This window comes from Acanthaster planci, linkage group LG10 (genome assembly GCF_054643075.1).
Source record: "Acanthaster planci isolate LZ-2023a linkage group LG10, COTS_SCS, whole genome shotgun sequence".
NCBI lineage: Eukaryota > Metazoa > Echinodermata > Asteroidea > Valvatida > Acanthasteridae > Acanthaster > Acanthaster planci.
This window is the reverse complement of record NC_141786.1, coordinates 18,053,277-18,069,837: the sequence shown is the minus strand read 5'-3', so window position 1 is coordinate 18,069,837 and position 16,561 is coordinate 18,053,277. Positions and strand designations below refer to the sequence as shown.

Here is a 16,561-nt window from a genome sequence, read left to right as displayed (position 1 = left end):
CAAATGCAAAGCAGCTGCCCCTTATGCGTCACAACATGCATATTTATGAAGTTCACATAGGCGCTACTTCGTCCGTTGTGTGCAGCCTATGCATGCACAGCGCTATCACTCGTGCAGACCCGACTTCAGTTTGGTCCTAATATTGTCACAATCAGAGTAAATTTTTAAGGTAGGTTTTCCAGCTGAAAGGTCGAAAACTGATGGGAAAAATCCCCTACTCACATCGAATTTTTATTTACGCGATTTTGATCACACCGAGCTCGAGTGTGCACATGTATGATCGCCGCCGGGCCGTGCGGCCCTCTTGACTAAAATTTGGCTAGTGGACCGGCGAGGTCAAACCCCGTTTATATTTATGGATTTCTCACAAAATAGTTTTCTCTAATTTAGGAAATTTTTGCAATAAAAACTGCTAGTTATAATCGTCCCGGTTGAAAAATTAATTTCAGGCTTGAATATTTTCTGTGCCTGATTCAAAAGTTTTGGGAGCAATTCAGACACAAACCAAAAAAGTGTTGCCTCCATGGCACTTCCACCGATTCTGTATGGACAAACAACGCTTTATCTTCAGAACAAGGAGCAAAACCAGAAGCCATGATTTCAACAGAAAATCCTCAGGCTCCCATTAGAAATGATTTCCACACCCCTTTTTAGGAATGGAAGATGCCCACAGTACTCCACAGTAACAAACTCGCCCCCTGCTGTCATACAGCTATTAAATGTTTGTGTTTCAGCCTTTGTGGTAGAACCCCGCTGATAAGCACAGCAGGTTTGTTGACTCACGGATTAAAAACCTGACGGTAAACCGCTAGAAGTGCAGTTTTCTTTCCGAGTTTAGGGGCTCAAACTCGGAGAGTTTCTAGAGGGACTGACCCGTAATGATTCATATATGTAATTATTCGTTGTTTTGGTTTATAGATATAGATTAGACATGTATCATAAAATTGGATATAAACGGATACGACGTTGAAGTCATAAAGGTTTCAGCCTAAAATTAGGCTGAAATTTGAATCATCGGCCTGTTAGATTACGACTTTGCAGTCATTTAAAAATAAAAAGATATGTGTTTCTTGATCACTCAATGGAAATCGTTACTACATGACACATAGAAGCAGACTCCACATCAGTTTTCGTATAAACGGCGAGGATTCTCAGCAGCCATGGCGGGTCGTTTTTGCCTGACAGTTTCGGTCACATTTCTCCTGAGCATTAGTCTAGTCGTCCGTTCAGATGCTGATGACGTTACTTCAGGGGAAGCTGCACGTAAGAGGAATCTCGAGGTAAATAATATTTTACACAAACAACACAAAAATTGGCTGGCATCGCTTTAGGGGTGGCTGACAATGCGAAAAGTTTCAGGGTAAATAATTCTTTTAAATTCCTATAGCACCCTATCCGACTACCCGTCACTACTTATAAGTGAAGCCTGTGCAGAAAAATAGCCATGTTGTAACTGTGATGCTAATATATTATCGTATGATGCAATGCAGTAGTCAAACGTATAAGTGAGGCTTGCTCGAGCCCTTTCCGTACAAATTGTTGTGACACAGACTAGCCTCACTTTTAAGTGTGCCTATTGTATTGCATCATGCGATAATATATTAGCATCAAAGCTCAGTTCTTGCGGGCTATTTTGCTGCACGGGCCTCAACTTATAAGTAGCGGTGGGTAGTCGGGTACCTACAAGGAGGCTAAATTTTCTGACCATCCAAAATCCAGGAAATCCCACTATAAATCTCACTTGTCCAACAGTTTGCCTTTTAAAAACTGATCTGAACGAAACAGATTGACATTGGGAATATCCATGAAATTTAAATCCAGTCAAACTGAGGGTTTTTATTGTAGCTACTTGCAGGTTATGACCTGGCTCGTGGAAGCCAATGTGGACTGAGCAAGTCAGTGAAAAAAAGGTGTAAGTTTTTGTTGTAATCGTAATATAGGCTTTTTGTCCATGTAGGATAAATTTTGCGAATCAAGCCCCAATGAGGATACAACTGCAGAGGAGACTAACGTCAACCACCTTGACAGTGACACTCAACGTCGCGGAAAGGCTGCACTGCCAGAAAGGATATTCACGAAGCGGCCGCTTTGCGGCAAGAGGAGATACGGCTAGTTCAAAGTCAGATTTGACCAGAGCGTGACAGAGAGCAACCAGTTTTGACCGCGTAGTTGGGTGCATCCACATTTTCTCAGCGTTTCAAATCATTTTAGTTACATTCTCCTGATCAATTGTATACCGCAGTACAAAATAATGCCCAGGCTGCAAAATATCTGATAATTACAAATCTTTTTATTTAGCAAGTTCAACATCAAGCTGTTTGAACTACATTTTTGAGAGTATTCCCAATAAGTTTCCATATTAACAGAAAGCTATTTCCTTCTATGAGAACAACAATTTCACTTGACGTAAGAATACAGTACCGAGTTTCAGTTTCTGTTGGGAGAAGATTTTCATCCAAATTTATTTTCAAATTGTCCTGGGTGCACACAGCTCAAAACATTTTATTTCAATTTGCAATAACAGCTGTAGGTTGGCATTAAACACAGCAGTGCCCTAGAAATTAATAACTTTCATATAAACACGATGTGCTCCATATTTATTGGTCAGTGGCAACAGCATTCAGAATGTAAATTACGTTGAAAATTCAAATCTAGCCAACTTCTGAATGGAATGGCTATTCTTTGTCACAGCAAAACATCCTGAAACCAAATAAATGCCTTGCTCAACTGTTAATGTTGGATGGGGTCTTCCTTCGTCTACTAGTGCCTCTCCTCCTTAGAGTACTTCACTCCTCGTTCCAAGCATGCTCCACCTCGGTCGAGTGTTGCTCCACTCCTCGTTCAAAGCGAGCTCCACGCCAGTCCAGTGCTGCTAGACCCCTCGTTCTCAGCGTGTGCCTTCTTAGTATAGTCTTTCCCAACACCTTGTGCTCCTTTTTCATAGGGCGTTAGGTTATTCGTTGGCCCAGCATGCAGTACCTACAATGCCGGTCTGGTGTCATTCAGCTGACCTGGCCACAAACGCACTCGGCAACTCAAGTGCTCAGTTCGAACAGTACCAAGTGTCAAACATTCAAGGGTGCACCACTACAAATAAATTCCCATAGACAGCAATAATAAATCCCCACACTTTGCAATAATTGTAACAATGCTCACAACTCTCACAGGTGTCCAGGCTGCACAGAAATACGATGATGATCGACATGTCCCCTTTCATTTTCCTTTCTATTTTCGGGGAGTTGACCAATGAGTTTTTGAGAAATTTTCACCAGAAGCAGACCACCCCTAAAATTAAGAAAATGTCCCTGCCCAGAAAAGTAGCCATTTTGAAAAACCATCCCTCTGCAAAACGGCCAAATAGTGCCATTTTCGGGCCCAACTGCATCCAAATTACTCAGAATTTGAAGCCCAGAGTCCGGGCCAGGGGTTCAGTGCCATATTTCTCCAATTCCTCAATTTCATGGCTCTCAGGACTCTCTAATATAGAATATTTTAAGTGTATAACTTTTATTAATGAGCTCGGCGGACATATGTAGGGCCTTTTTGCGAGGGTGCACCCTCAAGCACAGCTGTGTTTTGTAATATCCCAGCATTCAAAGGGCTGACTTTAATGCACAAAAGGGAGGAGAAAATAACCAGGATAGGGTCGACAACAACTTCGTTCCCTTTGTTTTTTATCTTCGAAAAGTATGAAGAAAAAAACACCTTGGCAAAACACAGAGAAATGGAATTTTACATGAATTGAATGCAGATTGTATCTCATATGACGGAGTAATGAACAGCACAGTTGCATAATAGGATGATAAAATCGCTCATATACAAAGTCAGATAATCTCCTGTCGTACAATATCTACTGTTACATATTCAACGACATTTAAAATAATTCGCCTGAAATAACGCAGCGATTTTGCTTTACCCTCTGCCCCCTGAAAACTCCCTTCCTCCATGTGGTGATTGTAGTCTCCAGGTCAGTTCCTGATCATGCCTGAACCCAAACGCCTTTTTTATGGTAGCTAATGCATCCCCTAGGTCCCCTCTAACTAGATTCCATTGTTCTGCTGTGGAAGTATAATTAATACCACGTCACAAGCCAAACAGCAGGACCACCCAGCACATGTTTGTAAACAAAGAGATCCAGTTCTTTATTGCGACCATATGGGCTCCTTGAGGTAACTGGTCTTTCAAGAATTTTATTCGGCAGCGGTTGGGGTCTGGCCAATGGCAGGTTACAGGCTTTTGGTGTATGCCTGGGGTGAGGATTACAAATTTGACCCACTGAAAAAAAGTTATGACTATATTTGGTGATATCTCAATCGATTTTAATCCCTGCGACATCGACACCTGGGTTTAACAGGCTTATAATTCATATACAATTATTCGTATTTTTTTTATAGATATAGATTAGACATGTATCATAAAGTTGGATGTCGACGGATACGACGTTGAAGTCATAAAGGGTTCAGCTTAAAATTAGGCTGAAATTTGATTCATCGACCTGTTGGATTACGAATTTGCACTCATTTAAAAAAATAAAGATATATGTTTCTTGATCCCTCAATGAAAATCGTTACTACACGACACAGAGAAGCTGACTTCACATCATCGTAGTTTTCGTAAGCGACAAGGATTCTCAGCAGCCATGGCGGGTCGTTTTTGCATGACAGTTTCGGTCACATTTCTTCTGAGCGTTAATCTGGTCGTCCGTACAGATGCTGATGACGTTACTTCAGGGGAAGCTGCGCGGCAGTGGAATCTCGAGGTAAGTAAATATTTTACACAAACAATACAAACAACGGTGATTATAACCAGTACCTCTTTACTATCCGACATGGCTGGTGACTACACTTTCTCTTATATCAAATGACCTATATTTAACCAATCACATTTAACCCTCGGTTGGTCTTTAGAAATTTTCGAGAATAGCCACATGTGAGGAGGTGTGACGTGTGAGTTACAGTCGGTTGACTGTGCTTCAACTGATACGTCATCGCTGTTCAATGTTCTGATCATATATTTTACGTTTTAATTAAGCCACATTCTTTAATGTATCAACTGTCTCTCCTGAAGAACATATGCGTCGGTGTACACCTGAGGTTTCCTTTGCATTTTTATTTGACACTGTTGTTGGTCTTAAATAAGATATCATATCGATTCTAATATTAGTACAAGCTTAAGTTGGGGATGCAATGTGACAGAATTGCTTAAAAAATCCTATTGCATTTGGTTGATAATATTTATAATAGTAAAACGTTTTTGTATTGCGCCAAATCCTCCAAATTTGACGCTCTAGGCGCTTCAAATGCTATCATTAACCCAAAATCGTGACAATGTTAAATTTTATATTACCATTATTTAACCATTAACAAGTTCAAAACAACCTCGACAAACAATAATGTTAAAAAGCTTCAAAAAGACAAGTTAAGTCAGTCAGGAACACGGAAATTAAATGTAAATGTAATTATCATCCAAATACGTTGGGATAACAAGAATTACAGCAAAACCTTTGCTTTTCGTGTCTGTACAGAAAGCGATTCCTGACGCCAGTCTATACGAGCGTGCGACTCGACAGGAGTCTAACGTCAACCACCTTGACGGTAACATTCAACGCCGTGGAAAGGTCCAACCGACGGCAGCAATGGTTACAAGGAGAAAGAGGGTGCATCGGTATTACAGATGAATATGGATTTTCACCAGAACATAACGGAGAGCATTCAGTATATTGTAAAACGTTCCTTTTTCTGTGCACCCGTTTCGTAGAAAGACAATCGTAGTTACATGTGGAAGATTTTCCGTATATTGAAATGGAAAATACGATTTACACTGCCGTATACTTCTGTTGTAAAATTACGGCTGTAACTTATTTCACAAATAGAGGTCTGATTTTTTTTAGTTGTTCTGCAATTTCATACTGTTCTGCAATATGCCTAATAAACCTGGGCCCACTTTTAATTTAAAGGTATTGAAAGATTTAATTCTTTAATCATTAAAAAAATCATCTATGCTTTTCTGTCAATCCAGGGAGCTGTTGCTGTGATGTTATTTCCTGACATAGGCCTAAGAGGACAATTTGCCTTATTTTTGGAACACTGTATCTCAACTGCGTAAATCTGGAGGCTCTTTGCAAAGAACTGTTATTAATCCTGGCTCTGATTTCGGTGTACAGACAGCTAAATGTGTCATTTCTGGTGAGAGTAGGGAGTTTGCATTCAACATGCGAGAGGATTGATATTTAGTGCAAACTGTTATTCAAAACTGGCACTGTTTTAGCCGAGAGAACGCAAAACATGGAATTTCCGGAGACACTGCAGTTGGGAGTTGGCAATAAACGGGCCAGAGAATTCATTGCGTCAACCAATCTGATGTGAAGAGTAATGCTCAATTTGAAAACGTTTTTAAAACTATTTGCATTTTCACACCTGCTGGGATGCATATTTATTCGTCAGTGTTAATAGCAATCAGAATGTATGAACTGACGTCTTCCCCTCAGTCAGGTGGCGCTGAACTCCTTGTTATGTGCTCGCCCAACCTCTGGCTGTTTTCCCCCTCTTCGCTCTCCACCTCGGTCTTGTGTTGTTCCACTCCTCGTTCTCAGCGTACTCCACCTCGGTCTAGTGTTGCTTCACTACTCGTTCTAATTAGCGTGCTCCACCCCAGTCTGTTGTTGCTCGAATCCTCGTTCTAAGTGTGTGCCTCCTAAGTATAGTCTTACCCAGCACCTTGTTATATTCCTTTTTTTCGTAGGCCCCTAGGTTATTCGTTGACTCACCTACAATGCTGGTCTTCAGCTGACCTGGCCACAAACGCATTTGGCAACGCCAAGTGGTCAGTTCGAACAGTACCAAGCGTCAAACATTGAAGCCCGGCCGTGTTTTGTAATATCCCAGCATGCAAAGGGCACTGTGTTTCGCCTTGTTCATACAAATGTGACAATGTCCCATGGGGACTTTGATGCATAAAAAATAACGCAGCGATTTTGCTTTACCCTCTGAGCAGACTCCGCCCCCTAAAAATACCCTTCCTCCATGTGGTGATTGTAGTCTCCAGGTCAGTTCCTCGTCATGCCTGAACCCATACGACTGTTTTATGGTAGCTAATGCATCTCCTAGGTCTCCTCTAACTAGATTCCATTGTTCTGCTGTGGAAGTTTAATTAATACCACGTCACAAGCCAAACAGCAGGACCAGTCAGCACATGTCGGTAAACAAAGAGATCCAGTTCCTGATAGCGACCATATGGGCTCCTTGGGGTGACTGATCTTTCAAGAATGTTAACTCGGCTGGGGTCTGGTCAATGGCAGTTACAAGCTTTTGGTGTATGTCAGGGGTGAGAATTACAAAGATGGCCCACTGCAAAAAGTTATGACCATATTTGGTGATATCTCAATCGATTTCAATCCCCGCGACATCGACACCTGGGTTTAACAGGCATATAATTTATATATGCAATTATTCCTATTTTTAGTTTGCAAATAGATTTGACATGTATCATAAAGTTGGATATAAACAAACACGACGTTGAAGTGATAAAAGGTTCAGCCTTATGTTACTCTGAATTTTGTTTCATCGGCCCGGATGTTGGATTACTACTTTGTTGTCATTAAAAAATATGAAGATATATGTTTCTCGACCACTCAATGAAAATCGTTACTACATTACACACTGAAGTTGACTTCACATCATCGTAGTTTTCGTGTGAAAACAACGAGGATTCTCAGCTGCCATGGCGGGTCGTTTTTGCCCGACAGTTTTGGTCATATTTTTTCTGAGCGTCAGTCTGGTCATCCGTACAGATGCTGATGAGTCTGACGTTACTTCAGAGGAAGCTGCGCTTCAGAGGAATCTGGAGGTAAATAAATATTTTACACAAACACTGGTGATTATGCCCCGTACCTCCTTTACTATTCGACATGGTTAGTATGTAGAATACCGCTTACATGCCCCATGTTTAACTAATCTTATTTAACCCTCGGTTGGTCTTTACAAATTATCGAAAATAGCCACATGTGAGGAGGTGTGGCGTGCGAGTTACAGTCGGTTAACCATGCTTCAACTGATACGTCAGCGATATTCAATGTTCTGATCATATATTGTACATTTTAAGCCACATTTCTTAAGGTATCAAGTTGTCTCTTCAAGAACATATGCATCGGTGTGCCCCTGAGGTTTCCTTTGCATTTTTATTTGACAAAGTTGTTGCTCTTACATAACCTATCATGTTTATTTCAATATTAGTACAATGACTTTTTTCTTAATAATAATTATATAATAAAATGTTTTTGTATAGCGCCAAAAATCGCCAAATTTGACGCTCTAGGCGCTTCAATTACTATCATTTACCCCAAATCAGCAATTTCAAATAAACTAGACAAATACGAAACTTAAAGAAACTTCAGATAGACAGTTAAGCCTGTCAGGAATGCAAACCTAAATCTGAATTTAAGGCATTACACTTCAAATAAAAGTTTTTTTAGAGAAAAAAGTTTGAACAAAAGAGAAACACGTTTACCGACATATGAGGACACCGTAGGAGCAAGACCCCACGGGAGACGTGGACAAAATCAGAGACCTAAACAACAAGCAGATAGACAGACACCTAGCAGTGGACAAAAAATTCAAAACCAAATCGAAATATTAACGTCCAGGTGTAATTATCAGTCAAATAAGCTGGGATGACTAGAATTATTGCAAAATCTGTTTTCCTGTCTGTACAGAGAGCTATTCGTGACGCCGGCCTCAACGATTGTGCGACTCGAGGGGTGAACGTCAACTATCTTGACGGTTACATGCAACGCCATGGAAAGGTCCGAACGGTTAGAAGGAGAAGACGGAAGTATTACGGCCGCGAATAAAGGTGGACTTTCACCGGGACATAACGGAGAGCATTCTGTGTATTCAAAACGTTCTTGGTTTCATGTACCCGTTTCGTAGAGCAATCCTAGGTACATTTGAAAGATTCTCCGTATATCGAAATGCAGAATATGATTTACACAGCCGCACCTCTGTTGTTAAAGTGTAGCTACAATTTGTTTCACGAAGACGAATTTCGAATAGAAATAGTTTGTCTGCAATTTCATACTCTTCTTCAGTATACTAGAAAATCTGTGCCCACCTTTGGGTTAAAGATATTAAAAGATATAATTCTTTAATCATTTAAAAGTCATCCATGGTTTTCTGGCAACCCATGGCGCTGTTGCTGGGATGTCATTGTGGGAAGATTTGGTTTAGTGCATAGGTTTTTCCATTCGAATTGCGCATCCATAATTTACTCACTGAAAGCATTTTTGAGAACAGGCTAATAATTTTGCTTACTGCAATGCATTTACTAAACAATTAATATCCAAACAAGCAAAAATGTGTGACAGCAAAATCTGTCAAACTTCAGTCAGTGAGTTTCTGTGTACAAACCGATGTAACACTGAAGTGTTCTTAATGGGAGAGCATCACACACTTGCTCATTGATATGGAAATGCTTTGAGATCTTTGAAGAAAAGGATTCAATTACAAACCAGTTGTACATATCATTTTATGAAGTAGCATCATCCCGAAACTGGTTATGTATTAAAATACTCCCTATTTTATTGAGATGTTTTCGTTTCCATGGAAACGAGTATATACTTCACTAGGCTTGGGGAACGTATTACTTTACCTGGTTAAATATTCGGTCTGTATAGGAAGAGAGCCGTTAATTTATCCCGAAATATATAAAAAGTATAATTGTTCTACTCCTTATTGTGAATGTGGTCGTCGTCAGTCTACTGGAGCCTCCTCATTTTACTATTGCTCCTGCCCTCGTTCTAAGCATGCGCCCAAAAGTTAAAATGCATTGCCATCGTCAAAGAAGAGATAGCATAGTTGGATTTTCTTAACCTTGCTCGTCCAAGCACTGAACGAAAATAGGTAGCACGTTTTCAGCACGTCCAGGATCAAACGCGCATGAACGTGGGCGCGCTCCCACCAAGGGACATCTTTTGCTGTGTAAAACTGCGCTTTCATCTGTTCCTCCTCCGTAAAGGCTACGTAGCTGTAATTCATAAACAGACTGAAATGTCAGGATGGAAATGAGCAGCTGTAGAAACGAATTTATGCCAACAGTTTTTCGAAAATTCCCTTTTCAGCCAGAATTCATACTTGTATTTGCCATCGACCTCCCCGGGTCCTTTGGGCTAACACTCAAGAGACCATAGGTTTCTTAAGGACCTCAACATCAAAGCCCTATGATGACAGAAAGAAGCAAACGTTAACTGATGATGATGGTGTTTACAGACACACCAAATTTAAAAGATCAGGCAAGTAGCAGTCGAATCTCTACGAGGGTACAATATGCTCCATCCAGCTGTTTTCGGGTTAAGAGACCACTGGAACGAGGTTTCTTTTAAATCTCCATGTTTATCGGACTGCTTTTTCTAGAAATGATTCTGCAATATATATCTCCAAAGAATATAGACCTACTAGCCGTAGAACTGGCCCCTGACATTGTATGCCCCGCAGGGGGTAATCTAGTACTCAAAATGATCACGTGAACCCTAGGGCCTATACTCCGTTTCTCAGAACTGATAATGAGGTTTTCACAGACGCTTCGGTCATTCTTATTAAATGAGCACTTAATAAAATGGGGGAACGAAGGACCACTTGATAGATAGTTTAAAAATACTAGTACTATTCAAGATACATATTCAGTGGCATATTAAATAGATGCGGGATGTACGGCCTACAATGTCACGCCTAAACAAGAGCGGCACGTTTGCTTTGATGGGGCTCTGAAGTCACACTGAATTTGCATTTAGCTGAGACACGAACTATTAAATCAACGTAAAACCCATACGACACTAGAGTCATAAAAGGGTCGGTCTAAAATTAGGCTCCAATTGGAATCATTGGCCCGGATGTTGAATTACGACTTTGAAGTCAGGTACAACGTTCATAATAAACGTTGCTAGACCACTCACTGAAAATCGTTTCTACATGGAGCATCGAGGTTGACTTCACATCAGCGTAGTTTTCGTGTTGACGACTCTCAGCAGCCATGGTGGGTCGTTTTTGCCTGAAAGTTTTGGTCATGTTTCTTCTGAGCGTCGGTCTGGTTGTTCGTAGAGATGCTAACGAGACTGACGTCACTGTAGAGAAAGCTGCTGATCCAAGGAATCTCCAGGTAAAAAAATCTTCTACATCCCTCAGAAAGAGCCAAGTTTTCTGACGATCCACTAACTGAAAGCATATCTAGTTGATCTGCACCAAACTAAACCTAGTGCAGAATATCTATGAAACTTGCATCCAGATTAAGTTGGGGTTTCGTTGAGGTCCCATACAGTTAAAGAACTTGCGCATCAGCTGACATGCATTGAACAAGTAAATACAAAACATTCTGTTTGACATTGCTATTTCTCTGACTATCCAGGTATGCTCAATAAGGTAATAACATATTTAATAATATAAGATATATAATACATAATAATGTTTTAAAAACAGAGGGGCATAAGTGATTTACAAAAGAAAGACTTTGCCAATTTTGGTAGACGCCAACGTTTTGGAAATTATCAGTCATTGAAAATTGTATAACTAGATTTCCATATAGTTCATTCTGTCCAGCTGTATTTGTGCGAGTCAGTGGAGACAAGTGGAATTTCTGGCCGACCTTTCTTGGAAAAATTCCCGCAAAACCTTTGCTTTTTCTCTATGCGTAGAATGGCATTCATTACACCAGTCTCAACGAGCGTGCGCCTCGAGAGGCGTCTAACGTCAACCACCTTCGCGTTTATACTCGACGCCATGGAAAGGTTGGACGGATGGCAGGGATTGGTGCTAGGAGAATAAGGACACGTAAAGTCTATGGATAGGCCTGAAATAGGCTGGATAAGGGATTTCACCGAAACACGGCACAGATCGAATGTATTAAAAATGTTCCTGGGTTAATGCACTTGTTTCTATGTTTCAAGCAATCTTGAGTCCGTTTTCGAAGATAGCCACGTAGAAATACAAAATATGAGTAGCGTCTTTGTGTAAGTGTACCTTTAAGTAATATTCATTGAAGTATTTCTACAATTTACGATAAATTTCAATACACTCAAATTTTCGGGTCTCAAACTTGGGATAAAAGTATCAGAAAATGTAATTTTTTTAATATTTGAATAATTATCCATGCTTCCTGGGCAACTAAGGGCGCTGTTGGTAAAATATCATTTAGGTAAGATAGGGATCAATGCACTAGTCTTTCTTTTCCAATAACATGATTGTAATTAAATCATTAAAGATCAATTTCAAAAAAGGGTTGATAAGTTGCTTATCATCGCCATATATTTCTTCAACAATGAATGGCCAAAGTAGCGAAAATGTATGCCAATGTATGTGAGTTCTATTATAAAAACGAATTAAACATTGGGAATCAACCAGTTGCTCATTGATACAGAAGTGCCATTTGCATAAAACCTCAAACACCATCTCCATTGGCCAACAACACTTGAAATTAAAGTTAAAAGAGAGAAAAACTTTAGAGGTTAATTTTTGTAGTCTGTTACAGAAATAAAAATCAGTCTCAAAAGGCCTTGTATTTACAATTGAATAGGAGTAACATCAAGCTTGGCTTGCTTTATTTCAAAAAATATTATTATTCTTTAAAAAGATAATTTTAAAAATAACGCCTTTTTATGCTATGCTCAGATGTTTTTATTTTGATGGAAACGACCACATTTTAATAGGCTTTATTAACATTATACGTCACCTGGATATGATCTCAGGGCTCTTTTCACGTTGGTCTATACGGCAAGAGAACCGTGCAGTATAAACAAACATTTGAAAGGTTTTTATGGTCAACTCTTTATTCTGACGCTTGTCTTTCTCAATCCACTGATGCCTCCTCCTCATTCTACCGTTGCTCCTGCCCTCGTTCTTAGCGTGCGTGCTGAGTTGAAATGCATTCTCAAAATGTGAAGACACAGCACGGTGGGATTCTCTTAAAACCCTCGGGGCAGCCACGCCCATTCACGAAGTGCAGTGACACCACATGGAGATTCTCATCACCGGGTCAGTTCCCGGTCTTGGCTGAGCCTGTACGACTGTTTTATGGTAGGTAATACATCTCCCGGGTCCCCTCTAACTGCATTTCATCATACGTACAGCTGTGGACGTATAAGTAATGCAGGTCCAAACCGAAACAGCCACGACTAGTCGGCACATGTTTGTACACAAAGAGATCCAGTTCCTGATAGAGTGGGCTCCTTGGGGTGGCTGATCTTCGAAGAATTATAACTCAGCAGTGGTTGCGGTCTAACCAATGGGGGTTTACAGGCTAGGGGTGTTTACCTGGGGTGAGGATTACAAGTAATCTCTGTTAAGTTGACAAAATTGGGAAGAAAGGTTATGACCATATTTGGTGATATCTGTCGATCTGTATCACCGCCCTGTTGAACCCAGAGTTTTCATTAACTTTGCTCCTCTGTGTGCCCGATATGCACGCGCATTGACCCGTACAATCAAACAGAAATAGGTAGCATGTTTTCAGCACGTGCAGGCTCAAATGTGCATGAATCCATTGCTTTGTAAAACTGCGCCCTCTCTCGTTTCCTGTTGGACAGGGTTACAGAGCTCTTACTCATAAACAGAAAAGAAATGTAAACATGAAAAGGAAGGGTAGACAAATGAGTAAAAAGCCGTTTGAAATGCCCTCACAGGCAAAGCATTATACTTTTCCATTGACGTCCTCGGCCTACTCGTGCTGACACTCAAGAGGCGGCAACATTTCAATTAAACTAGCTGTTTGAACATCAGAACCCAGTAAGGAGAAAGAGAAGCAAGACAGGTGTTTACATGCATGCTATGTTTACGAAAGATCGCACTTGTGGCAGTCGGGTCTCTAAGGTGCTGAGTCTGCCCCGCCCAGGTGTTTTAGAGATTAAGAGACATATGAAACGAGATATTTTCTAAATCTTCAAACTAAGACTGCTATGTTTGAGTTGATTCCTGAGACAAAATTTTTTAAATTATGGCCTTTTCTCCCAAATGAAACCTAGGCCTTGTAGTCCGTTTCCAGGATGATGAAAATTTCATGGACGCTTCTTGATGGCATTGTGTAAGATGTGTCAAATACAATTTTTCACTACCGCAATGAAGTATTGTTTTACCTCTGGTCTAAAAACCTTCCCTGGACTCCAAGCGTTAAATGCAACCTATAATTGCCAGTGTTCTGCAGTTGCGCATTCGGCCATACGGAGATTGCACTTCAAAGTTCATTGATCCAACATTAATTGCTCAACATCACTCGTCGATTTGCAAGGAATCTATACGGTAAACGACAATCACGTGCCTCTTTGTTGGCCATTAAAGATCCATTAATGTCTGGGGTTCTATTTTCCGTGTGATTTCAATGCTGGAGGCATACAATGCAGCACATGATGACATCTGCCTACTTTTGCAAATAAACTTAATGGGAAATCTACGAAATAGTAGACGTGGGTAGGCGCCTAAGGATATAGATTTTTTGGGCTATTTCAGGAACACACTTTTGGTAGCTAATGGTTGGCAAAACTGTGCCAGCCATGAGGTCTAAGAAAAGTATCAGTTAGAAAATATTTAAAACATCTGAGTGAAATATGAAGACACGTTATCATTTATGACATTACAAATGCTTCTGCTACCCACAGCAACTGAATTATACATTTATACAATCAGAGTGTTCATATATATTTTATGGGCAAGCGTTGCTGCCAACCAAGACAGAATTTTTTTAGGAATCGTTGGAAGCCCTTACAATATGAGAGTAAATTTATGAAAAAAACAAAAAACGAAGAACTGTTGCTCACTATCTTTTCTCTCCAACCAAAACCATGTGATAATAGCACCAACAGTGAGGGATCATCCTTAAGATTCAAGATTTGGAAACATTAACATTTCAAACTTTCGGCCCGTGGAAAAAGACCCCCGCTGCCCCCTGGTTCTGGATCACACCCTTGCCTCACAAAGACGAGACCGACTTAAGAGTAAGATTAATGAAACCACGCCCGACGATCCACCAACCGCAAAATGTTGTAACATGAAATCATTCATGCTGCACATGGGGTTGGTTGTGGAAAATGACATTTGATTTTATTGAGAATACTAACTAAAATTTTTCACCAATCACTTTTATACGGAAACAACTGAAAGCAGAGTGAAAAAAAACACAAACAACACAGAAATGTGAAAAGGGCGGTTTTCTGCAAGGTGTCTCGTTTCTATCACCCTCCTGGCGTCAGTGTACAAAGACTCTTCTCTTCTCTTGTCGTCATTTGCATAATAATTATAAATGTTGAGTTTTATTAATAATTAATGGGTTTTGTCATAGTGACTGGTGTTTAAAACTGTAGTAAAACACATTAATGCTACGTACGTATTAATATTAGGACATAAGATTCTCCTCACAAGGAGGCAAGACGTCTTAATAAGAAAGAACTCGTTGTTAGGCGTAACAAGTCTTACTGCATCACAGCGAGTGCTTGTACACTTCGCCAAGACACATGAGATGTCATGAAGACTTGATTGTAATCTGCATTTGTGGTAACATGATACTTTAAACTCTCTTTCATAATTGTGTTTTCATGACTTGTACATCCAGGTGCCACTGAGGGTCAAACAGTGTCCAGATACCCACTTCCTTTACCAAAATATGACTACTAGATTTAGGTAGTGGTGAATTATTTTATCTAATTTGTTCTGATGGTAGTGGGAATGATAGCATGGAAATAAAAACAAAGAAACAAGGAAGGCGTTTTGTTGATGTTCATGGTTGATGTGATGTGCAGGTTCAATCAACAACTGAGCTTCAGCCAAGGCGGACCGAGACCTATACTATTACGACGTGGAGGGGAGGGGTAATTTGGAATTTCTTAACATAACCTTTACGGCCCAATTTTCTTCGAGCGCGGCTCCGTACAGAGACTTTTATATCTTGTTCAAGGAATTAAACGGAATTAGTCCCCAAATGTAACCACTTTAGGTTTTCTATTTTGAACCTCTTTTTTTGGGGGGGGGTATTGACACAACAACAATCTGTCCTTGCTTTTATAAATAGTAAATCATCAGATGACTTTATACGACAGCTTCCAGTCTGGTTGTCCTTAAAAGGTTTCAGTACTGTCGTCGACATTTTAGCCACAAAACATCAATTAAATGTCTGGGTTTTTTTTATTTTAATGTGAACGATATACTATAGGCTAAAAGCAAAGATCAATGAAGTCCTTCCACATTTGGAAACACATTTTAATGGAAAGCCCAGGATTGCCAGGCACGGGTTTGGGCTTTTAGTAGAAAAAACCACATGTATGATGTGGTGTAGAAGTTTATTTCAACGTCCCAAAAGTGTTTGGTAACCAATTGTAAACATGTAAAATACCAAGTGCGCGTTTGGAAAGGGTCAACAGATCTCGCGCATTGTCATTGGTCAACGCGTTGCAAACCCTTGGAGGGGCACTAGTGTGATGAATCGTTCGTATTAAACACCTTGTTTCGGTGTTCAGAGAGTGCTATCACCAATAACTGTGGTTTTGTGTCTTGTTATTAACACCCAAATGTGTAATTATGTCTAAAGATATTGA

General features: G+C 40.2%; 1 long non-coding RNA gene across 1 annotated transcript; it reads left to right on the top strand.

The window, feature by feature from the left end:
* Window positions 1-884: 884 nt before the first annotated feature.
* LOC147797917 (uncharacterized) lies at window positions 885-9,684 on the top strand. Its single transcript, XR_015426836.1, has 4 exons — window positions 885-1,280; window positions 1,958-4,759; window positions 5,525-7,845; window positions 8,711-9,684. It is a non-coding gene; the product is annotated as an uncharacterized LOC147797917 (long non-coding RNA).
* Window positions 9,685-16,561: the final 6,877 nt, after the last annotated feature.